The following is a 26,578-nucleotide window of genomic DNA, read 5'->3' on the forward strand; positions in this document are numbered from 1 at the left end:
AGAGAAAACGAAGGTAGTGTAATTATTCTTCATGTTAATATAATAGGCTAGTAAGTGTTCCTACGCTTCCTGTAGGACTAATTACATTTCAGTACTGTGAACAATCCCTGGAGCTGCTGCTGTTAAATATTTTTGGAGCAGGAGCGGGGGAGTTTATTTGTACACACCAGAGGAACATGGATTTGAGAAACAGCATAGTGAGGCTCTAAAGCAGCAGTGCTGCTTCTGACATCTGAGTAACTTCAGGCAAAGCAAGAATTCCTAATTGGAACCACGTAACAATTTGGAAAGGCAGCCCTGCCTTTCTATTGACTTCTGAGGAAGGTGTACAGTTTCAGACCAGGTGCTGACACGGGCATAGCCATGCCGTTCCTTGCTGCTGCATCTCTTCTGCTTGCTGTTTCCTGTTGGTGGTAGCAATGCATGCAATATTATACAACTGAAGTTTCTGCACAGCCTGTTGTGTTTAATAAAATATAAATGCAGCACACTCAATGCACCAGTCAACCCTGCAGTGCTCGTCCAGGTGGAGTCACTCTGGATAGATCAATCTGGCTTCATTAGCCACATCTGTGAGCAGGTACTAGTGTGTCCTGCTTGAGCTGTTTGCTCTGAATTGGCCCTGCAGCATAGCTGTGTTGCTGCAGAACAGGTAGCTGGGGCTGGGATTAGGAGCAGCAGTGTAATAAAGCTGTTTGCTGATGCAGGGAGATAATGAGTGATGTTCTATCAATTAAGGGCCAGTGGAGGTGGTGGGTGTGACAAAAATGAACTAAGGGTGTGAAGGAAGGGAAATCCGTGACTGGGAAAGAGAGAAAAGAAGAAAGATTGTCCTGTTCTTTTCTATAGCACCCCCCTCTCCCTCCCTTCCCTCTCCTTCCCTCCCCCCTCCAAAAGATGACATTTAGAGAGAAAAGTATAGGTGCACATTTTGCCAGAAGGAAGTTTGAGCACCGGGGACAAATTGTGTAGGAGGTATGGGGGAAATAGGAATACTTACAGATGTTTCTTTTATATACTGCAAGTTTCAGTTTTGCTTTCAGTGTGTTTACTGAAGATGGTGGGTTGGAGATAAGGTCAAACAGCTCTGTCTTCAGCTACTCTGTGCTGCTCATAGCCTTTTATTGGAATCTCTGGGTCCTGAGTTTCCCATGCAATACTGGACTCCTCCCTCACCTGCAGCTCTTCTAACCTGAAACCTATGGCAGACTGTTTGTTTTCCTTGTGGGAGAAGAACAGAAGCTTCCTTCTTGAAAAGCTGGAACACAAGCACTCTGCTTAAAGCTCTTTTTCATAAGGGTTAATGTTTCTGTTGTGAGAAGAAGGAATAATAATAATAATAATAACTACTCAATTGAAGCGAAGCTCTCCAGGGCGTTTGCTAATTGACCGCTCAATAACCCACAGCAAGGATACTGAAGGGATGTGGCAAGGAGAACAGGATGTCTCTGCAGTCTGTCCCATGCAGGATCAGACTGAAATGTTAGGAAATAAATTGCAGACATTTGCACAGACAGCCAAAGAAGCTGTGAAATAGCTTTCTGGGCTGAGCTCAAGACCTCTCTTGTGGAAGCTGCCAGTGCATGCCTGAGATGATGTTTATTCTGTCTCCACACCCCCTTTCTCCTTGTGATCCTTTTCTTCTCTTTAAACCCTTCTTCCTGATAAAAAGGGACCTGAGCCAAAAGTCTGCTAATTCTGGAAACAGCTTGGGTCTGAGGTTTTGACTTAATTTATCTTTACCTGATGATGTGAGTGAACTACAACCCTATTGACTTCTGCAGTGTTATCCAGGGCTAAAATTGGGATATACCTGATCCACAAAGGAGCCATTGTACAGCAGTTGGCATTTGATCATGTTGGAGAATGAAAGCCATATTTGAGTGAGGCCTACAAGTGCCTCACTACTACACTGTAAACAACTAGATATTACAGTAATGGACAAGGCTGTGAGTGCTAAGAACAGCTTCACATTCACTTTATTGATTTGCAGTGTGCACTGTGATGGTTTGCTGTAATAAATACAAATGCCATAGTGTAGGAATGTCAGAACAACTTATTAAAAATGTGTCTCTTCCCTGTTTGTGCAGGATGGCATGTGCTTCTGCACGGCTGCAGGATTGTGGCTAGGTGGGGATGAAGCTGTGGCTCAAAATTCTGCAGTGCAAGAATTTGGTGTATAAACAAAATGCGTACTGGGCAGCCCTTTCCTTTTGCATTGTGCTTCTATGTAACAGAGAAGAGTTCTGTGTCTCCTATCACATTTCACGTTACTGAAGATACTTTTTCACATCTCAGGAATTGGTACCAGGTCTGAGCTCAGAGTTGGTTCTTTAGCCATTTAAAAAAGCATTAAGTGCCAACATTTCTTTTAACACTGCAATAGCTTTATCTCAGCAGGAAAAGCTTTCAGTCTTTGGTAAGACTATAGGAGAAACAAGAGACCACTGCAGGAGACTACTCATGTACTGGTGCTAAAGACATGTATGCAGTTACATGCATGTATCTCGTGCTCCCAAGTGTAGAATAACAGCCTTTGGCCAGGTTAACAGTTCCCTACACTGCCTGTGCTCCAAGCTGTTCTGCACCGGACTTCTGTGTAGATGCTGAGCCTTAAACATGAGTATTATTCTGGAGTTGATCATCTGGCCCTCAGCAGCTCCAAGTCCCCGGGTAAGCTTGTTGATGACATAAGGTAGGGAAATGTGTGATTTATTATGAGCCCTTAGTCCCGTCACGGCTAACAGATGTCATTGCCGTGTGCATTATTGCTCGTGATTGCTGAAAATAATTCTTTAAGTATTCGATTATATCATCTTGTGTGTTGCTTAGAGCAGGAGAAAGTTGCTTTCTCATTTACTGCCTGGCATTGCATCTCCATTTTCTCCCTTATGAATGTGTTCCCTGTTGCAACAGAAAAAGTTTATCGCAGAAACTGGAGGAATAATTGCATTATTTCAGATGATGCAGCTTCAAGCCATTATCAGAGGGTCTACTTTTGATTTCCCATATTATTTTTGTTTCAGAACAGATTAGGTCAGTGTGGTATCAAGATCCAGATCTCAAACTGTACTACATTCTTATACAGATGTCTGTCTTGTTGATTTTGTTGAAACTGCATGTAAAATTAACTGGCTGATGAGGCACAAAGTGCTCTAGGATTATTAGGGCATATAGGGATGCTCAAAGTGTCGATATATTGTGTTGGCTATTCAGCACGTTAAATGTGAGCTTTTCTTACTGACTTTTCTGCAGAAACCATTGCCACCTGGTGAAAGCTGTTGGCAGTCAGTACCAGAGGCTCTATGCAGTGCTAAAGAGCTGCAATAAGAAACTGAAACATTGCTCTAGTCAATGGAGCCAGTGTAAATCTGAGGCGGAATGGATCAAACTTGAAAACTGACATTGAGATCGTACCATTACACTTGCCCAGAAGGGCACAGATGCAGAATGTGTGCTCGTTCAGAGGTTTGTTGTCAACAAAAGGTTTTCTTAGGTACAGTTTCAGAATGGGCATATTTCTTCTGTCAGAATGGATTTAATACAAGTCTCTGTTTGTTTTTTTTTCTAATAAGTAATTGAGGATATATTTTAGTGACAAAGTGAGGATTTACTGATTGAAAACTGCCCCCAACTCTATTAGTGGACGAAAAGGAAGGTAGAATTGGATAAATAAATAAATGTGTTGATTGCTATGTAGGAGGGACCATACACTATTTAATATAAATAAGTGTGATTTTATGAATTAGTGTGGAGTGCGAAGGGGGCTGAAAAGCCGAGAGAAGTGGTGGTTGGAAATCCCTTGCTGGAAACTCCATTCTGTTTCCACAAGCATGAACAAAAATATCTCCCTTACTCCAAGAATGCACGCTCTGTGTAAATGTTCAGATAGATGCTTCTGTGGTAGCCATCAACCTCTGCAACTTGCAGATGACAACTGAATTTAAAGCCCATGATACATCAGTCAAAGGAGCGTTACTGTGATCATCATGCAGATGGAAAAATGGAAAAATTAGGTAACAGCCCAAACAGAGAGCTTGTGGCAAAACCAGATCCATAAGCCATGATTCCCGGTAGTTGTTCTTTATCCTTGTATTTATAAGAAAAGTTCTTTCGAGGTGAATAACAAGAAATCTCTGGAATTTCATAGAAATCTGTAGACATAACCAGAGAAACTGCCAGGACCACTTATTTTTTGCTCTGTTGAACAACAAAGATAATCTTGTTTAGGGAGCCCTGTGCATTTAGAGATTCCTCTAATGTTCTGGATGTGGATACCACTGAAAATGAGAGACTCTTGAACAGGATAAGGAAGGTGCAATGCAGAATCCCTGAAGTCCCACATTTGGGAGGCATTTCTGGAGAGGGGAGGAGACCCTGCTGCTAACCTCATCTGATGGATAGTCCCTGAGGCACCACTGCCATCTGGTGAAAGCTAGAGCAGCCCATGGGGATGTGTTAGAGAGCCATAAACTGACAGCCTTTACAGCAAGACCAAGCTCAGCAGAAAGCAAACACAGCGTGGCCTGTAGAATTTTATTGAAAGTTTTGCTTCCATTTTTTTTTTTTTCTAAGCCTGCTTTAGATTTCTACAGCAAATCCATAATCCTTTATGCAGTCTTTGTACTGGCTTGCAACAATAATCCACAATTATTATTATTAAACTCTGAGGCCCATCTCTGTGTGCAAATAACAATGCCACCCGCTCTGACTTGGGAAGGTTTCTGTAGGTTTGCCACTTTTGTCTGAGCAAAACCCATTTTCTGAGGCGTGTGAGAAGGAAGTGTCCTGCTGATGTGGTATAAATGCCCTGTTGAGGAGCAGTCAGTAGTGATTACTCCTGCAACATCAAACATCCTTCGTGGTCAGGTTTGTCAAGTAAGAAGGCTCAGGGCTTGTGTTCAGAATGCAAGGGGCTGTTGTCTGTTTGAGCTGGTTTGGATATCCATGCTTAAAGTGGAGTCTGAAGGAGGTAACGTTTTTCTCCCAAGAGGCTGTGGGTGTTTTTCTGTTGCAGCCCTGATATCACACATGGAATTGAGGAAGCTAGCAGGCATTGTCTCTCCAGGGGGCTGATCTAATTTGACCTGTAGGCTGAAATGAGCAGAGTGTAAAACCGCTCATCAGATAGACCTTGGATCAAGTGCCAGCCTCCTGTTATCAGTGTTCAGTGCGAGTGATGTAAGGATGAACAAAATCTCTCTAGCAGAATTTGTACTCCTGGTCTAAATGTCACAGTCTGCTGGGGTGATGGTTATACACAGCCACCTGCTTTCTACTTCATTACTTACTTTTAGAATCAAAGATATTCTTTATGGTCCTGTATACCTTTGAAATTTATTATTCAAGGTCTTGTGGTTTGTTTTAACTTAAAATTTAAGTATCATATTTATGAATAGTATCAACTGCTGTTTTGCCAAGGAGAGACTGTATCAAAATCAATATTATATATTAAATCCTAGGGTCCATTGTTAGTAGATAGTATTAAGACACACTTATAATTTCTTGATGATCTCAGTAGCAGCCCAAAGTCTTTAGTGAGGATTCAGTCACGTTTTGGTCAATCTTTAGCCAAGCTTTTAATGACTTTGTAGCTGCTAGGTTAACTTCACTGCGGTGTAAACCCACAAACTTCAGTGAATTTAAATAGCCGTCTCTTTAAGGGAAGTGGAAAATGCAGAGGCTTAAAAACTAATAGGTTTTTCAACAGCAACCAAAACAAAGGAAACGAAGAGATTTCTATTTTGGATAATCAATTTTGCATCCTAAAGAACATCCTGGGTAAAGTACTGGAAGCTATGAGAAGCCAATTCGTTACACTTCGAGCCAGAACCTAGCTAGAAGCCTGAATGCAGCATGTCATTATGATTAATTATGTGTAATGAGTGTTTTATGAATCTAAGAAAGAAAAGCATTTATTTTGCTGGTATTATGGTGGTAGTGTCTTGTTTTGTTTTAAAGCTGGGAGCGCGAAGCCAAACAGATGATGAAACCCCCTTATTAGCTCTTTTGTTTTGCTCTAAACTATAACGAGACTTACAGGGCCAAGTCTCCATCACGCAGTGGCTTTGTGAGTGCAAGAGAGAAGTATTCAGTTCAGGAGCTCTGGGATTTTGCATTTTATTTTTCTTTTGTTATGTTTAATTCATTTTCTGTGGCAGAAACTCCACAGATTCATCCAGGATGCAAAAAAAAAACATGAGGCAGGAATAGCCCATCTCTTTGTAAGCCTTCAGACCAGACTGTCCCTGGGACTCAGGAGGAAAGCTCAAGATGGTTAAATCTTGGTGATGGGTTGACCAAGGAGACAAAGGGCCAGCACCTATGATCCCACCTGGATTTGGCACCTGCAGGTCTCTCAGTGCCCATGGCCTCACAGTGCCATCCCAGCACTGCCATCTCCCTGTGGTTCCAATGCCTTCCAGACAGGGGTCTGGCTTACAGTAGCAATGTGTATGTGCTGTTGGCTTTGTCCACAGAGGGGCTCTTGCAGGGAAGCTGTGAAAAACCCTTTGGTCCATCCATGGGCTTCATTGGACTGGGGATGGTAGGACAGGATTCATCCTTCTGGTGCTGTTGGAACACTAGGTTTTAAGGAGGAGTTAAAAAAAATTAAAAAGAAAAATAGTGGGAAAAGGGGATGGACACAAAACAAGAACCAAAAACCAAAACAAGAACTGATCTAAAAAAAAAGGGCGAGTCAATGAGAGCCCTGCTCTCTGGCGTTTCCCCCTTGCACCAGGAGGTGGTGCAAAGCCCCTGCTCATCCCACAGACAGGAGACGAATTCCATTTTTTCCAGGGGCTGCTCTCCAACTTGTACTACCCAGGAAAAATGCTGGAGGTTTAACCCTCTCAGTATACCCCTATAACTCTGGTATTCTGGTACAAATCTCTAAGGCTGACAGTGTTAACTGCGAGAAAAGGGGGAAATGCAGAGAAACTTCATGCTGCTAAGTGCTATTAAAATGCTATTATGTTGCAATAATGGTAATTTAAAAAGGTACTGCCAAATGACTTTGGAAGTGTTATGTTTACAGAGCAAGCAGTTCTTGCTGTGCAGAGTGCTGCTTTTTTTTTTTTTTTTTCATTGTGTACAGTTGATTTCTTATTTTCCTTTTTCAAACTTTCATGCACTAATACTAAAATGAAATCCATCTGTGAGATAAATAGATATTCATAAGGCACCGTGTCCATGTGTTTTGATGAGAAATCAACAACTATGTCATGAAAGTGTGCTCTCAGTTACCTATTAGTTAAAATAGAGCTATCGAATGCCTCCCCTTTCTCCTTACTGAAACACAGGAAATTAGTAATAAATAATAAGTAAATTAGTAATAATAGGTTGTGAACTCATTATATGGCCTTTGGTGGCAATTCAACAAAACAGCTAATTTGTTGGTGGTACAAGACTGTACAGAGCACGGCTTTTTTGCTGAATTGTTGTAACATCAGCAACCTGCGTGCATTCATTTCAGGTAAACTCAAGTTTTCATTTTGTGTTTAAAATGTCAGTGCATGTTTACCGAGCTGCCATATGGAGACTTGTATTAATGTAAGAATAACTTTGTATGAGCACAATTTCTGCTTATGCCGGATGAGCCCCAGCTTATTGTTCTGTATACTACAGTTCTGTTTTTCTTTTTCATTCTTTTTTTTTGAAGAAGGGTTTGTAAAAGAGGCATTTGCTCCAGCTTCTCAATTGGTAATGATTTGCAATGCCTATTGTGAAAGCAGGATATTTCAGTGTACTAAAGATGAAATAAAATAATCTTAGAGTTTATTTTTTTGACCCCTTTAACTTTTCTCCTCTCCTGGATAACAAATATATTTTCATGCAAATTTTACATATGATCCAGCTTTAGGAGCTTGCACTTCAAACACAGCCTTCATCAGGCAATATGTACATATGTTGCAGTAAGTCCATCTCAGTTTGACACTGTATTTTTTTAAAGCAACTGTGAAATTAATTTTAACAAGTTATAAGAAAATATACTTTGCCCCTGTGTTGACTTTCTTGCTTTTTAACGTTCTGAGAAAGGTAATTTTTTTTTAAGCCCTACCTCAATAGTAAGAGATGCACATTTTTATTTTATCCTTTGTGCTGGAGGTGGATGTCCCTTTGCAAGTGAGTGGTTACAAAGGAATAATGTTGGAGATAAAATGTAAAATGTAAATATTTAAATATGTTACAAAACACCCAGAGGCATATTCTAAGTTTTGAATCTAAAAGCTTTTAGGATGTTGGACCGGGAGCTGTTGTTTAAAATCATCGCAACTCCACTCGCTTTGATCAGCTGGAACCTGTGCCATTATTTGAACATTATTTTAAGTGCAAGCGCTTTTCCACAGACCTTAAAAAGTTCAGCTTTGCTTATTCAAGAAAATTAACATTCTGAACTGTGAGTTAGATATTAAAAAAAGTCATTTCAGAATATATCCAGATTTTCTGTTCTTGCTAATTTAACATTCCCTTATTATCTTTACAGAATGTCATTTTTCGAGCATGCTAACACAAAACTTATATACCATCGTTAAGGGTCACAGTTTATTGGATTTCATCTCCCTGCTCAAGCAAACATTTGTTTAGTGACACTCTTAAATACCAGGTTATACTCAAAGTGTCAGAAATGCTGCTTGAAAGTTTGAGTAAAAATTTCGGTTCTTTTAAGGCATCTTGAGGAAAGAATGAAAATAGAAAAGCTTCCAATCTGCTTTCTCTGCAGCACCACGAGAAAGCTATTTGGCTGCTGGGATTACTTCAAGATTAATGAGCGATGGGGAAAAAAAAACAACAAACAAGTTATAATTATGTTTGGCAAAAAACATGCATGAAATATAGATTCATAGCTCAGGCATTGTGGATGCAGGTGTATATATCTATCAGTCCTAAGCAATCATTTCATGTGACAGTTCTTGATAGCAACAATTGAACTTACAATATTCTTAACATCACGATGACTTTATCTGGATTTTCATGGTGATAATCTAATGGAAATCTTTGCAATTTATTCTTATTCTTCTGATCTTTTTTTCTCTTGTTTTGTTGCCTCCTCCCCGCTCCTCTTCCCCCCACACCCTGCAAAAATAAAAAGCAATAAGCAAGTGAAGGAAAGTGTATTTTGCACTTTCTTACAACTGATGCTGAAAGTCTGTCACAGCTACCAAGGGAAGCTAAAGAAGCTGGAAACAGAAAGACCATTATTTACAGCTAGCAGGATACAGTATGGCACCATATGGTAGAATTTATCAAATTCTTTCCTTTCTTATGCAAGGCAAATGGGAGCTGTAGACAGTTCCCTCTTGTAGTCCTTGCTATGCTAGTCCCTCATTCATTTACACTGTGAGCTAAATCCTGCTTGGCCCACTGCTTTTACACCCCTAAACCCACTTGTGAGAGCATAGCCAGGAGGATTTGAACCTCTGTTTATTTCTTCCTTTTGCAGATGCGCTTTTGCTAGGGATGCTGTTTGCATTTCAATCAACCAAAACAACGGGACAGATAAATTAATGCCTGACTTGGCTCTTCGCATCCGAGACTGAAATGTTACGTTACTCTTCCAAGGGTTTAAGTTTGCAGGGTGACACTTACCAGGTGTAAGGTGCTGTAAGGTTAAGAAGCATCAAACCTATAATAAGAGTCTGACTTCCTCTTCATTTTGTCTCCTTTTGTGTTACATACTAGGGCAAGGAAGGTCTGCCAATCACTATCATTTCTTTTTCTTGTTCTGTAAAGACTGGGTCGTCACAGCAACAGGCCTGTGACAGGCTGGTATCCATTTAGAGCTCCAGGGGGGTCCTAATAGGATTGAACCAAAAGATCAAGTGAATAGCTTCCTATTTTAGATTTGTAATAACTCTGAACTGCTTGCATATACATGGACCTTGCAGTGTTATGTGGAGACTTTTTACCAGAGAAAATGTCTATTTCTATCAGCACTGTACTTTGGAAAGGATACCCCTTAGCCTATTCCATCTTTGTAAAAAGGAAAAAGAAAACATAAAAAATTAAGCCTATTTCTCTTTCTCTTGCACATACCAAATTGGAAGGTGTCATTTCCTTTCATTAATTCATTTTACTAGATCAAAGTAAATAGTCTGTTTATGGAGAACAAAGAAGCCCCTTTTTGGTATTCTGCTGAAGTCGCTATCAGATTCAGAAGTTTACTCATCTTTCTGAAATCTGGCAAGGCTACATGCTGCCGAGATTACAGCCAAACGACTCATGCAAAACGGGCAAATAAATTCCATGCAAAACAAATTCTAGCAGAGAAAGAATGAGGAAGGGACATTTTGTTGATTTGGGAGGCTCTCAAGAGGTTAGGGCTCTCATTCAGCTTGTGTGGGGGGCTCCAGCAAACCCACAATACTCGGCAGGCAGAGGAAGAACAGCATTAAGTTGAAATTATTTGCAGCGATTATGGAGAATAGATGATGCTTCATACATTTCATTCACAGCCATTTACTTGTTGCTACTCTTTATTAAGAACAGCACATTATGTGGAACTTCTTGTAGGGTAAGATCTCGGGAGTAAACTTGTCAAGATCTAGCTCTAGGAATTATAAAACATGTATATATTTTTAAAAGGCTAAACACTGGTAGCTTGTTTTTTTGTTTTTGTTTTTTTTTTCTTAAAGCAGGGCTTCTGAAGCATCTCATTCAGAGAGGAGCAGCAGATGAGGATGCCATGTAAGCCTGATAATCCAAAGGTTTCGTAGTCTTTTCTCAAGGCAACAAGCAAGCTCCAGCTCACTTTAGGGAGGCAGTTGACTGCCATGTTAGTTGAAGACCCCTGAAGCTGTCTTGCTTAGTATGGACATACGTCAATTGTTGTAACACTATGAGAAGCTGTCATACTTGTCTTGGTGAGGTCTTTTAGATACTATCCTTGTACTCTTTTTTTTTTTTTTTTTTGTCTGCTTAGATCATAATCAAAGTCAGGTGCTGCAACCAGCCTGAGACTGTCTCTCTTCCATCTTAATCTTCTCTACCCTTCCCACCAAATATTTTGGTTTTGCACAAAGCCTGCCTTCATCATCTTAATACCAGTATTAGAAGCAGAAGGGTCTTATTTTCAAATATCTTATAATTTCTATACTGAAAGTGTGAGACTCACACATGCAAGAAATATTCATAAGACCTGTGATTGGATAAGTAAATTCTTGTATTTTTCATATAGGGTTGTGGCACACACATATGTTCCTGGTGCTTTTATCAGTACACATTTTAAAAAGGGTTTTGCATAGATTAGGGACTCAAAGGTACTCATTTAATTAGAATTAGGGGCATCCCTCTGGGAGGAAGGATTATGCAGGTAAAATACTAGGACTGTGATCCATCAGCCTATAGGGACAATGGCAAAACTGCAGTTCATTCGTTTGGGCCCTGTGTGCGGAGTTAAGATACATAACAATGAGCACTAAGATGAAGGGAGTGCCAGGACAGAGACCATATAGAAAACCTAGGAGCATTTGAAATGGGCTTTGAATGGATCTTCCTGGGCATGTTTTCCCTAAATCCAAATTTCTCAAACTTCACTTTTGCATTCAGTCAAATCAAATAAGAAACGTACCAATCAGATTTCTATAAAGTTCTTTACAAGGATTCCTGTTAGTTTTTATTCAGATTTCCTACTGTCCACAGAGTAATGCTTTCTGAAAATCTGGAGTGAATTTTGAAGTTATATGCATATTTGTGTAGGAATTTTAGTCTTCCTTTGATGGAGATCTTTAGCATATTCTTTGAGATTCAAAAAAGCGAGTTGTTTTTTTTTTTTTTTCCTATAACTTACCTTTGATAGACCTGTGTTATGAAGACTTTCATTCTGGTTAAGGGAGTATTTAAGATTCTTTGAACAGAACAGAAAGAATGTCTTTATTTACCTGTAAACCCTGAAATTTTGATGAAATTATCCTGGAGGTTTTGAAGTTGAATTCCAGATGTGAAGAAAGCAGAAATCTTCTATGACAAAAATCAAGTTCCTGTCCCCTACTCTGTTGCTGATCATGTTGAAACTCCCCTAAAGTTTTCATTGATAAAAATCTATCTTTGTGGTTAACAAAACTCTGGGACTTTAAAAGATTATTCCACCCATTTCTGTGAACTTCCTTCTGGCTGTGCTCAAGGCCTCACCAAGCTTGTGAGTGCTAAGCAAAGCCTATGTGACTGCTTGGAGATGGATTCTTCCATCACAAGGAGCAGGAGAAACAACTTTACTGGGCTTTTAGGATAAATTCATAATGTTTTGTTTTTAAGCGTATGAGCTGGGCAGTGTTTTGTGTGTGTTTGTAGGTGAAGAATTTTCTCAGAGAAAAGTGGTGGTTTCTAACTGTGTTGAGACCCACGGCTATTTCTACCACCTAAGGACTAAACCTTTTCCAACTGGCTTCTGAGTCAGACTTCAGGGGTTTGGTGTCTCTGATAAAATGTTTCATACAGGACCCTGAATAAACATGCTGTTACAAAGGTGTCCCTTCAGACTGTCTCCAACTGTTGTAATCCTGACTCCTGTTAGTCACAGATTCTTTCTATGGGGAAGAAAAATGTTTTATTTAAGCATGACATCTGATACATGCTGTTTTGTCCTGATCTAGACTAAGCTGTCCAGATCAGGAGTGGTCACCTTTGCTATTATTCTGTAACCTGTCCGCAAGAGAGAATTACTTTTTGTTTTATGTTGTGCAGTACCTGGCTCCTGGCATGATGCTAGTACAAATAATGATAACGTACAGCAGCTGGCACAGCAGCATTCTCTGTTCTCCACACTTGGCACTGCCATAAATGTGATAGTGCAATACCTTCAGTCACCACAGAGAATTACCTCTTGCTGAAACTAAATGGATGTGGATGTTTTTGATGATAAATCTGCCTGCCTTGGTCTGTGCTTTTCTTTATGCAATTAGCTGGAGTGAAGGATGAGATTTTTATTTTTTTTTTTTCTAACAAACTGTCTGCTTTTGGACTGCAAGAATAAGTAGATTCTTTCCCAAGCTTTGTCTGACAATAGCACGATGGAGAACTAAGCTGCCACCAGTGTGATGGATCCCTTGGAGCTTCCTGACCCAGCTCTGGCTGTGACACTTTACCTCAGCCCAGCTTCGAGCAAAGGCTCCATGTTCACCACACATCTTACTTCCCCCCTCCCCCCCTGCACTCCCCCGCCCCCTTCCAGAAGATTCTGATTTGCAGCTACTCCACAGCCCTGCCCAGCCTGGCAATTGCCCCATGAACTTGGCTGAACCTTTTCATCTTATATTTGTATAATTTTCCTTTTGATTAGACAAAGTATCCTGAACAACTCACAAGTTATTATGAGATGGGAGCATTTGTATGGCAGATCAGAAAATGTCTGTTTCCGTAACTATATTGAAAGAGTCTACTTCAGCTTCCATGTTGTCACGGTTTAAACGAAAATCTACCTGTGTCCATGACAGGGGGTCTGTGGACCCCACAGGGCCGCTAGGCCGAAAGGAAAATTTAATTAGGAAAGGAAAACAGCGGCAACGATCTAAGGAGGCACACTTATTTACTAAATACTATATCAAAATACAGGATAACACAATATAATATAATTTGAAATTAAGCTAACGAATCAAGCAAAATAGGAGAGAGAATGAGTCCCAAAACCGAGAGGCCTAGTGTAAACTCTAGGCAAAACAGCGAAGGCTCCCACACGCTCTCCTGGACGCCAGAACTCAAAAGACATCAGTCCAGCCTGGGATTGAGATAATACAGTGTCCAGGTCCCGTGACCTATCTCTGACCGTGATGTTATCTGGGATATGCAGTCTTCTTCTGTAAGTTGCACATTCAGTAAAATTATTCATGCTTTATATGATGTTGTGATGTGGAATACTGATAGCAAAATTACAAAATTATTAAACCATGACACATGTAAACCATATATAGGTTGTGAGTAAGTTTTACCAAGCAAGACTGTAGCTGCTGAGAGTCTGAGAAAGGACTTTTAATGGAATAAGGAAAATATCTCCTAAATCAATATAGCAAAGAGAGCAAGTTTTTTGTTTTTTGTTTTGGTTTTTTTTTTTACTCATTATCTTCTATTTAAAGAATCGTTTAAGTGTATTCCATGTACCTCCTAAAGTTTTGGGGATTTATTGCTGAAAATGTCTGGCACTTATGTTTGGTGACCCTATAAGATACTTTTATGTTAATCTTTCTCAAAAGGGAGTGTGCTTCTGCAAACAGTTATGTGCAGGGTGAGGCTACATGCAAAGCTTAACCCAGGTCCCAGTTGCAAACATTCAGGCTCAAGCTTGAACTCCTTTGTCTAATTACGCTTTCTCAGAGGGCTGCTGTAAAGCATAATTCATTGATTTTAGAGGGGTCTTGAATGGACTTGTAGGTATCTCTCCACATCTATTGCTTTTAATTTAGGCTTTCTAAAAGGCCTCATTCTCATTGGACTAATTCTCATTCTCTGGCCAAGTTTTCTGTGCCCTTAGTGGATCAGAACATTGCTAGCTGTAGCATTTTGACATGTAGATGCGTGGAAAGCACTGCTCCCACACTTTTTTACTTTCTCTTCCAAGGAATAAAATGAAGAATTTGATAATGGAGTTGGTGGTACTTCCACTTTTGTAAATGGATGTGGAAGAAGCTGCTATTGCAACAAGTCCCTCCATCTGTGAACCCAGCAAGGTGGTGAGTGCATCTCTGTGATATAAATCCCTGAGTATCTACTGTTTAATATGGTAGGCAATAATTCTCTCTCTTTCTGCCTTGATGCAGAGTCTCAGTATCAGAGTAGATGTGCCCATTTCTTTACTGGTTGCCATGCCTTAGACCACAAGGTCCTTTGGTACTTCTGTGTGAATTACTCCAAAAAGAAATAGGTTTTATGGAAGTCTATATGCCTTCTCTAATTTAAATAAAGCAAGCAACGTAAGGACCACTTTTGGCTGCTGTTTAAAGCCACGTGGATCCGTTCTCCATGAGATCAGCTTCTGCATTTTTAAACAGCATTAGGCCAAGGACGATCTTCTGTCATTACTACTTAGTCTTAACCCTCCAGAGGTCACATAGTGGTACTACTAGGTTTTTGACATGCCTTTAAAAATGGAGAAAAAATGTTCTTATATGGTGATAGTGTAATGAAACACAACCATCCACTGGCCAGTGGGACTCTGGAGGCAGAGATATGTGGGGATTTTATAGTGTTTGTGAAGGATACTTTATGTTCTGTAACATATGGTATTGTTGTTACTCTTTGATTTGTAGTTTTGGGCAGACACGTTCTCATAACCTTTGTGCGCCTTCGGCTTTGGAGGTCCTAAAGCTGCTATTGTTCAGTCAGTTTCCAAGCTCAAGAAGAATGTTTTCTTCATAAAGAATATGTTAAATATTACCAGAATTTCAGCATCAGTTTTATATTTCAGGCATACGATTTGGCATGTTCTGTAGATGACGATACATAGCTTTTAAGTTATGATTTAATTTAGATTTTTTAAATTAAAAAAGCAGCTGTTTTCTCTACATGTGAAATGTGAGTCCACTTTAACTTCACTTATATAAGTGCCATTTTCAAGGTATACTATATTGTATAACCCAAGAGCAAATAAGGCTGGATTCAATGTAAGCACATCTAGTTGCCATCTACCACTGAATGAGTGCAGGGCTCGGCTGAGTTGGACAAATCATTGTCAAGGGCTTGGATAAAGTTTATTTTTCTCTCTTTTCGTTCTCTTGCCAGACATACGTACAGTCTCTTTGCTGAGTCTGAAGGTTGGTAATGTAGTTTATGGGAGTTACAGCGGTGTAACAAGTTTCAGTAAAGGGTAAACTGGAAGGTGGTAGAGGAGAAGGCACAACTTTTGGATTACATGCCGAACAACTATATTGGCAGAAAAGTCCGTGTGCAGAGAGAGAATGAAAGAGAATGTATTATTTAAGTTCTGTTTCAAGAATGTGAGGAGTCAGTGTGTGGTATGTGAAGAGGGTAAAATTCCCCTCGTGTTTAGATGTGTTGCTGATGCTGTGGTAAGTCGTAAACAATATAGGCTGAAAGATGCTATATGGAGTTCTAAAAGATTAATTTCTTCAGTAGGGCCTGGATTTTTTCAAGTCTTAAAACCCTGATGCCTTTGCACGGTGTTTTGCATTAGATTATTTTTCCTAGGAAGGTTTGCAGTTTGTTCACCCCTCCCTTTTTGCATGTGCTTTCATGAACTTCTTAAAAAAAAAAAAAAAAAAACAACCAAAAAAAACCCTGCTTTTTCTGGATAGTTCAAAGTGATGAATACAGTCAGGTTATTCAGATGTGTTAACTGCTATGTGTTGTTGTAGGCAGGGAGGTCAAATCTTTAGGAGCACAGTAATCGGAAGTAACTTAGGATAGAATCTTGCCACACTAAGGAAAACAGCTCTAACTCCAATAGCAGACAATAAATGTTCTCAATCAGTGTCTTTTTTTTTACTTACTGCTGTGTAGTCAGAAGCAGCTGTAGTGTAGACAGGATCCAGCACTTGAGGATATCTGCACAGGGAGGGACGGTAGGTCCATTTTTCACGCATCTATCTGCTCTCAGAATTTCACTTGCGTCTCTTCTTGGGGCGTCTTAGGAAGCAGTGCTAAAATAATGTCCTTGACATTTCCTGCACTTCATTCCAGGTATTGCACATCATTTATATGCAGTCTCACAATGGAATAATTTTTTAAAGATATTGTGGGTAGCCGAAATATGTGGAACTACTTATATGAGGACAAATTTCAGTGTAAATCTTAATGCTATGTGCTTTTTAGTCATTTATTTATATTTTTAAGTGGAATTCTTTCCATGTGCAGCAGTCTATGGTTAAAACTGGGCAAATAAGTTCATTGTATCCCTGCGTCCTGTTAAATCAAAAATCAAAAGGTTAAAGGGATGAGGAAAATTCAGGGTAATCCACAATGACTTCCTGCAATTAAAAAAAAGTCTTTCATGCGATTGGCTAAAATAATTATTTGAGGTCAACAGCTGTAACAGAAAATAAGCAATTTATTTTATTTTTTTGCATTTTTTAATATTTAAAATTTATTTAAACTATTCATGTGAAAAATACCTTATTTCATGAGATGTGCCAATAATTTGTTATGAGCTGCTAACATGCTTCACTCAGAAAATGGTTCAGTAAAATGTCCAGATGCTGCTTCTTCATTTGATTTTGCTATTTTCAAATTGTTTGCTGAATTTGACCTGAATTTTCAGATATTTCTACATGTTGTCCCAGCATGACATTTCCTGACAAAGATAATTGCCTGAAAAGTGGTATCCTGTTACACTGGACGTACCCTCTGTGCCTGCAAGGCACTGGTAGAGAATGGATGTTGAAAGAAGAGACTGATTACTCTTCACATAAGGAACCTCCTCCAAAATCCTCCAAAAAATTCTGCTAAGAGAAGTAGAATCGTTAATGCAAAGTCTTTCACTGGGTGAAGTTCGGTACGGAATGAAAGTGATAAATCAGCGACTTAAATCAAAACTCGAGGTCCATAAATTCCTTTTTCAGCAGTAGGTTAAACTGTCAGGTTTAACAAAAGCTTACAACGCTTGCCTGCTTTCTGGTTCTGAGGCTGTGAGTGCTATTGCTACCAGGTGTCATGCTCACTGCTGAGCCCTTCCACATTGAGGAAGCCTCGGCTTGGGGCTACCTAGGACCTGACTTTGCAGCAGTGTGTCCAACATGTTATTCATATGCATTCAGCACTGCCTTGATAATAAACTCTAAACCTGACAGATTATCCACAATCACATGTGATAAACTTGCTTTTAAAAAAGACTAATTCTGCAACTACCATTCTGATGTTTCTTTCTAAATAATCTGACTAAAAAGTCAGATTAATTGTAAATTTCTTGGTACTTGATTTGATTCTGATTTAAAACCAGATCACTGAGATGTTTGGTGGTAAAATATGTTTTTGCTTGCCATGCAAATTTTCTGGAATCATTTTATTTCTTCAAGTGATCTCTCAGCATCACTTGTACCACCTCAGCTTCTGCTGCATTGTCCTTGTTACAAGTCTCTCAGCATACCCTACACAAATCCTTCTTTTTGGGTTTCATAGTTCAGTCAATTTAAATTTGGGCCATAAGACTTTTTTTGGGATAGAAGCAGCTCAGCAGAAAGCATGCTGACATGCCAGCAGCACCTTGAAAAGACAGCAGAGATCACAGGGATTGCAGGGACTGTGAACTTCGCCTGAGTGTGTCTGTGTGGAGTTTAGAAAGATCTAAAATGGACTGTTGTGGAAAAAAGCAGGAGATGTTGGAAAGGAACTGGCTGCAACTGGACAAAAGGGACCCGAGTTTTATGGTCTGCTCAGTCCCTTGAAAAGGAACGTTAAGTTAATTTTAAATGTTGCAAATGCCTTCTGCAGGGCATCTGCTGAGCAGAAATTTCCTCTGCGCTTCTCAAAGTCTGGTTTAGACAGGCTAATAAATCTCTGCCTCCCTTCAGCTGCAGAGGGTTGGCATTTTATGGCTTCAGAAGGTGAAGAAGAGAACGTTACATCTTGTATGAAAAGATAATTCTAGGACAGCACCAAAGGAGTACACAGACTTTGTCACTTAATGCTCTCTGCTAAGTAGCTGAGCGTGTTGTTTTAATGGAAAACAAAGGCTCGGAGTGCAGAAGAAATAAGAAGTGAGAAGGCTGAGTAGACAGAAAGGAAACAGATTTGTTTGCAGAGGAGGCTGGGGAGACGTAAGGAAATCTGTATGCGTGCACATGATTTGTGGTTGTCACTGGAGCTACAGAGTGGCCAAAATCAGATTCTACAAACTATATTCTATGTCACTGATAAATGAATCAAAATAATATCAATTCAAGATATTGACTTTATTAATTCTTAGTTTTTGAGTATACCCAATTTGAAATGCTCAACAAAGTTAGGAGTACATACACTTGATAGTGCATTTTTATAGGTTGTGTTTAATTCTATCTACAAGAGACGAAAGCTAAAAAGAATGTGAACATTCATAACACAGTGATTTAGTGCAATACATAAAATTACTGGCAAAATAATAAAGTTGTGTTTAAAAATGTAAGGAATAAGTTCCAGTGATGCCATAAATTCCAAGAAAATATTTTAGAAACTACAAAATAGGAATTTATTACGGCTTGTCTGGAATAACAATTTCTCCTTGGCCAGCAAAACACAGCTTTAAATCTGTGAATGAGTAGCAAAGTTCTTTTTATCTGAAGTTTTTAGATCTATGTCATTTCTTAAATTCAAAATACTAAAGTAACACATTAAAACAAGTATTATTTTATCGTCAAAATGTAATAACTTAAATACAAACTATGAAGTTTTATGCTTTGTATGACATTTGCAAAGTGTTGAGGCTCAGTGAGACACTCTTCTTTTTTTTTCTTCTTGTGAGATGATGTCAAGAGCTGCATTAGTAAAGTGGTGCCCGGATCTCAGTGCAAAGCTGCTGAGATTGCTATGGGTTTGACAGTCACCATCTTGTCTTCTAGTTCAGAGTCTCACAGTTCAACTTCTAATGAAAAGCATGCTTCTCTGAGCAGTATAGCTATGCACGCAAGATTAGTGCTGTTGCTGAGTTCTGTATGCTGGCACGGAGGGGCTTCTGTTACATCTTCTGCTCACAGGATTCCTCAGCTGAAAGGAAACTCATCCAGAATGTCTGAGGCCTGAACTCAGCTCTTGATCACTTTTGGCTGAGGAAACAAGGATCTTTATAGCCTTCTAAATGCGTGCATGTCAGTGCTGTGATTATAAAAGCCTCCTGTACTCCTTGTTTGAGTGTGCTGTTTGCATGCAAAGCACTTAGCTTACTGCTGAGTCTGGATTACCTTGTAGGCGAGCAGTTCATCCCTGTACTGTGGCTGCAGACTCCAGGGAAGCTAGGAGAGGAACCTCTGAACTTTTTAAGTCAATTTTCCACTGGAATCCCTTTCTTTTTTTGCTGGTTCCTCCTGCCTCTTAGCAGGGCTCAGACAAGATCATTGAAGATCTGACTGGTTTTATTGGCCTCTGTGTTGCAAGTGTTGCAAATCCTTCCATAGCTCCTTGGGCTTTTTGCTGGCAGGTGTGACCTTGGTGACTCGGTTCTATGAATGTGGCCAGGTTTTGATGCTGGTGAACCTTTAAAGCATGTGAGCCACAGCCAGAAATGCTAACATGCAAAAGCAGAGTACTGCAGTGCTGAGATCCTCATGCTAATCATTCCTGTAGTGCTCTAAGTGAAAGGGGGTGGAGAATTAAGTGACTGCCAGATTAATAAAAGCTTGATGTTCCTGCCCTAAAGATTTTACTATCGAAAATTCAGCTGCATGTTATGACCCATATTCAAGGACTTTTGAAATCAATTAAAATGCTTCCATTCTTGTCACTGTTGCTATTCTTATCACTTTTGAGCTGTGCATTGCAGAGCCATCACCGAGAGTGATCTTGGGCAACGCAGAGGTGATATTCTCTCGTTTATCCTCCAAACTGATGACATTTAGTTATCCTTAAAGGCAGCTCCAGGAGCCCTGTGATTCATCCCTTTTTGGTTGTAAGCCTTGTGTTCTGCATGAATTTGTGAAGCCATTCACTGCAGAGTGGATATTTCATGTCTGTCGTGGGTCTATCAGACCTGCTTTCTTTGAGAAGATACAGAGGGATACAGACTGTTTCATCTGTTTCATGCTTTTACAGCTTGAAATGTTTGGAGGGTTCTATCCATCACATCCCTCCCAAAGATGTCATGGTAAACAAGTGGTGGGGTACACTGTTGTTTTGAAATGCAGTGCAGGTAAATCCATGCTCACATTTAACTGGCTGACCTGTATGTGGGTTTCTGTCCCTCTGGATCAGTACAGAACTCTGAACAAATAAAGAATGTGCTGAAGAAGATGGATGTGGTTGAGTCTTTACCTTCCAGGTATGGCTAAAGGTCTGTCTGCAGGTTTGCTGATAGCATTAACTTTCTTGAGGGATGGGAGATCTTGCAGTGTTCTAGATAGACTAGGTATCAATGACATGAGATTCAACAAAGGAAAATGCCAGGTGCTGCACCTTAGTCGGAGTAGTGTCAAAAACAAGTACAGACTGGGAGACAAGTGGCTGGAGAGCATCTCAGCAGATGAGGATCTGGGGGTATTTGGTCAACAGCGGCTTCCACATGAGCCAACAGTGTGTTGTGGCATCTAGGAAGGCAAACCTCATTTTGGGGTGCATAAAGCACAGCATAGCCAGCTGGTCATAACAGGTGATTCTCCCACTATGTTTAGCATTGATGTATCCTCAACTTGGATAATGGCCTCAATAACGTGTTAATTTTTTGTTAGCTCTGGAGTGGTCAGGCAATTGAACTTGATGATCTTTGTAGGTCTCTTCCAACGGAACTATTCTGTCCTATTCCATTCAGTGCTAACAGTTTAGCCACTATACTGCACATCTCAGAAACAGTAGTCACTTAAAGATGTGAGCTAAGGATTATGAAGGTATGTGTCTGAAGCACAATATACAGCCTGCACTGGTTGCAAGATGGAATAAAAAGATGTTTAAGCTGGTTTCCTTTTTGTTTAATGTTGTTGTTTACTTATAGGCGATTCAGATTGGAGAAGGCTCCTAGATTTTAAGATGATTTACCTCCTTTGTATTGCAAATGGTCATCTGGGAACCATTTTCATCTGTGTAGTATCTCCAGTCTTCAACAGGGGTTGCATATATGTGACCAGTGACCAAAGTGGTTTAACTGTGTCGATGTGAGAAAGGAAAAATAAGTCAAAGGGCCTATTTCTGGAGGGATCAGCCTTTTCTCATGCAAGTGGTCTTTTCTTTCATGTAGAGAATCATCCCAGAGTTCTGGCAAACCAAGAGAGTTTTTTTCTGGGTTATTTGCTGGGAAAATGCCAATAATGCAATTTAAAACCTCACAGAGCCCACATCTTATTTTTTTCCTAAGTTTCCCAAATGTGTTGTTTTTTGCATTCATATCACTCAATAATTCAGTCCTGATCTTCCCGTCTGTCTTCATTTTATGTCCCATTTTGGGGTTTTGAATACACTCCCTTTTCCCCAAATATCCTGTCGCATACCAGAGGTGTAACCATATCCACAGTCTTAACTCCAGGTGGCTGGAAGCTGATTCTGCATAAATTAAAGAGAAAAGGTACATTCTTCTCTTCCTTCCCAGAACATTGCCACAAATTAAACTTATAGACCTTAAGTCTAGTCAGAATAAAACTGTGTCCACCTCTAGTTCAACGGTGCTCCATACTTTGCAGTCAGACCAACAAAATTTGCTTCCAATCATTGCTAATTCTTTGCTTTCTTTCATAGTCCTTGAAGCTCACTGGCTTTGCCCAGATTCCAACGTAACCTGTTGGCATGAGAGAAGTGGGTAATCTCACATTTACAAGCAACTACGAAAATAAATGCATTAGATTTCAATTATAAAAATAGAACTCAAAATATGTCAGAATTTATTCCCATTTCCAGATGAAAATTAATTTTGGGCACATTTATACATAAAGAAACTGTTATGAAGTCCAGCGTTTTCTATCTTATACTTGAAGATAATCTGGAACTATTGCAATGCAGACAACTGCCCTAGAAGTTCAGTGTTCCTTCTGCACATGGATAAGCCTGGTGAGGGTAAAGGCTTTGCTGTCATGTCAGCTGCTGAACACACTGATCAGCACTACATGTCAGTCAGTATTATTTGATTAGGCTCAGTGGAACTTTGAGGTTCTGTAGCTGTTGCATTTTCATACAAACTATATTTAGTTAGAAATTAGTAGCTTTGAATCCTGAGTGAAATCTGCAACCAGCTTTGCCATTTGAATTCTAGTCTGAAATCAAATGAAGCATCTGGAAAAGATGTCCAAACAATTCATTTGTTGTTTCCACTCAGAAAAACTATGTGCTTCATACTCATATATTATTTCTGTAGCAATTAAGACAATTTTTGCAAGGAAATTAATACTGGATGAGTATTTCCTATGTATGTAATTCTAGGACACAGAAACCAAACCAATTGAAAAGGCTGGCTGTGTCTAGGGTTCTAAATAGTCACTTAAAAACTTTTGGGGAAAAAAAAGAACATCCACCTGATGCATGGGTTAATTTAAGTAAACTACAGCAGTCATCACCAGTGTAGAATATTGCTGTCATTACATACACCAGGACATATTACCTACCCTCAAATTCTTTTAGTACTTTTATAAGTCTCTCTTCTCTGCTGTGAAATCAGCACTACTAAGTGAATCCAGCACGACTTCTTTAAAACTAAATGATAGCATTCTGGATTTCTATTTTTTCTCTATGGCAAGTCCAGTCTGTGTTTGATTTAATTAGAGTATCCATCGTTAGCCAAAAAGAAAAGGTTTGTAGTAGTATTGTTTTGATACTTTATTATTTTCAGAAAATCCATTACAAGTTTGATATCTACTGTCAGAGATGAGATAAACAAAAGATGAGCGCAGTATGCTCTGGCGCTGGGTGAGCTTACTGCAATACTGGTCAATTATAAGACTTTTTCATGGCTCCTACGCTCCTTTCTGAAATGTTAAAGGTCTCACTAATCTTATCAGATCATTGATTACCACCTGCTGAGCACAACAAAGAGACAAAGAATGTGTAGTTCCATCACATTCAATACGTATCAGTTTATTTTCACTCTTTCCTCACATCCAAAACTATTCTGTTTCTTTAAACAAAGTGAATATTGAAATTGCTTTGTTCAAAATGAATGCCATGTGCCTCTGCTAATCAACATCTGTTTCGACATCATGCCAGGTGATACAGCGCACTGTAATCTAATTGCAGCAATGGGGTTGTTCATGCCAGGGATGCAGCTTTCACCCACGCTGACTACAATGGACAGCAAAGGGGAAGTTTCCATGGAGCTTCATCCTGCTTCATCCCTTTCCTTTAGCTCTGTCTCATGAAACAAAGCCATAAAGAGTGCTTGTTTGTTGCTGGGAAGGATGTGGAAAAGTTTCTTCTCTGCAGTGGACTTGGTAGTAGCACAGAAGATTGCCTAATTAATATAATAAATGAGGTGAGAATTGTGAAAAGATGCTTCTTTTCAGAGCTGAAAATTGAAGCATGTGATACTCTGAAAGCTCTGATTACAAATCTTCCTTATACAGAGACATCAAAGCAGTGGGACTGGAAAAAGCCCTAAGGGGTTTGTGAAACAGTTTTGACTAAAGATGGGTATAACTAATATGGGTCAAAGCTTGCATTAAGTGGATAAGAATTCAGAGTTTGTCAGCTTATTGCTTTCTACTGGATTGCCAGAATTTGGCAGGATGTATCAAGAAGATAATCTCTGTTATGATGTTTTTAGAATTTCCTGCTTTACTTCAGCCTGGAAATGCTTCAAGATTGGCTTTCTTTGTGATGTTTTCAGACTTTACTTTTTTCATTCTTATTTATTTGTATGTTGGTTTCCTTTTTCACTAGCTGAAGACTAAACTAACACTTTTGTTTGGGAGAAGGCAAGATGAAGCTAGCTGGATCGCTCACTGAGGCTAAAGAGATTGAGGAGTGGGTACTAAAGGAATTTGTTTCTATTATCAGGGTGGCACCATCTGAAGATATGGGACTTGGATACTTCCACAGCCAGCAGCAAAAATTTGGGAGGAAAGTGTAGCCAAGGGATTTGTTTTGCATCCAAATCAATGACAGAAATAAAACCGCATGACCTTCATTTAGTGACCAAGCATCTCTGTTCAAGCAGCTGAGTATCTCTGCACTTGGTTTGAAGGGAGGTGATTTGTTTCATAGTGATACATCATTCTTCCTAGGTACCCTTTAAACACCCTTTCTGCAACTGGCTCTTGATTTATTTTGGCGTGGGCTTGCATGTTGGCTGGGTCCAAGCTGTATGCAGTAAAGCATTGTGGGGTTCACTGTTTATACTTTATGTGATACAGACTAAAAGTTGGGCTGAATTCACAGAAGCTGAAGTACTGCTATAAGGCATTTTTCCTCCAAGAATGGCCTACTGGTGCCAAGGATTCCAGCACTGTAACTTGTTAGCAGAGTAATATTGAGCCAAAGCCTCAGTGCAGTAGATAACAAAAATCAACCCAATTGTTTTTTATACTTTTCCCATGTGGACATTCCTTAGTGTCCAAGGACCTTCTCCTGTTGAAAATCAATGAGACTGGAGTTAGCTATGTGACATGTTTCAGCAGGAATGCCTACATGCACTTTCTCACAGTGCTACACACAAATAAAGTGTTGATTCCTGGCTAACTGGCAGGTAATCAAAGATAATTCTTCCAGATGCTGCTAGCTGGTGTCACAAGTGACACTTCATTTGTGCCAGTGAAGTTTCTGAGAAGTGGCTGCCAGATTGGAAATGTCTCATAATAGCTCTTAAACTGGTGGAAACAGCTACTTTGAACTTTGTTTTAGGGGTCACGTTAGTGAAGGGATCAGGTTTTTTTTTTGCAGATGATGAATCTTTTCATGAAACAGGAACACTTGGAAAATGGGAACTTGCCTTTTTCTGGAAATGCCTATCCCAGTGAACACTACTGATGGCTGTGAGCTGCCATTATGATGGAAAATCTGACTTGTTTTAAGATTCATTCATGCCCTTGGCTTTTAACGAGCTGTGGGGTTCTGTCTTTGGATTCCACCAGGAGATCCACACACTGATTCCACTCAGTGCTGTTGAACTGTGAGCTACTGACATTGATCTGTCCAGAGTTAGGAGTAGTAAAAGGACTTAGCAGCAGTTACACCTATAAGCGCTACTTTAATTTAGTAAAGGGTATCATTCAAATGTCATATTAGTGCAAAGTTTTGCTTCTGTAACAGATTTCTAAATATGTGTGTTTTAATGATGTTGACATGTCACAGCTCTTCGGACTTAGTCCATTGCTCATTGAAGGTACTGGAAAGAATCAGTCATCTTAATGGGCTTTAGATCAGTTCCAGAGCATTGAGGGAAGTGTTTTGTGAGGATTAGTTCTTCTAGATAAAGAACCTTCTCCTCAGCAAGAATTTCTTCTGAACACAGAGGTAATGAACCATTTTATTCATTCTATAGCTTTAAGAAAGATAACTGAGAGATTAATTTGGTAATACTTGTGGAATTATCTGAAATGCTAACATATCTATGCAGAACCACAACTCTGCTCTGCATTATTTCTTCTTCTTCACGTATAAGAAAAAAATGCACATGCTCCCTGTTTTAAAGACAATTTAATAGACAGTTTACTAATTTCAAAACAGTTCTTAAATTTACTGCTCTTTTTGAATCAATAAAGTTTTCCTTTCCTACTTTTGTTATTTCAATGAAATGACAACCAGTGACATAAGAACAAAATAACAGCCCAATCTTTGTGTTTTGTAATGAATAATAAAGTGTTTTAACCTCTTTAGGGACTTAACACCACGTTAATCCTTTAATCCCCAGAAAAACCAATTTTGTTGACATAAAAAGGGGATATTTAACTTCATCCAATTAATTTTCTACTTTGGAGATACCATGATTATGAAGATTAGATTGAATAGATTCATTTGAATAGCCTTATTGTTTAAGAAGTGGTAGTTTTACCAATAGATAATAGTATCAGAAACAAAAATTTTATATTACAGTTAT

General features: G+C 39.4%; 1 long non-coding RNA gene across 2 annotated transcripts in view; it reads left to right on the top strand.

Annotated features, from left to right (window-relative positions):
* The window catches only part of LOC107316817, a 274,260-nt gene that overhangs the window by 1,431 nt on the left and 246,251 nt on the right, over positions 1 to 26,578 (top strand). For both annotated transcript variants that reach the window (XR_001556594.1, XR_001556595.1), the window contains exon 2: positions 14,552 to 14,663. This is a non-coding gene — a long non-coding RNA (uncharacterized LOC107316817). The remainder of the gene's footprint in view (positions 1 to 14,551; positions 14,664 to 26,578) is intronic.

This window comes from Coturnix japonica, chromosome 7, assembly GCF_001577835.2.
Source record: "Coturnix japonica isolate 7356 chromosome 7, Coturnix japonica 2.1, whole genome shotgun sequence".
Taxonomy (NCBI): domain Eukaryota; kingdom Metazoa; phylum Chordata; class Aves; order Galliformes; family Phasianidae; genus Coturnix; species Coturnix japonica.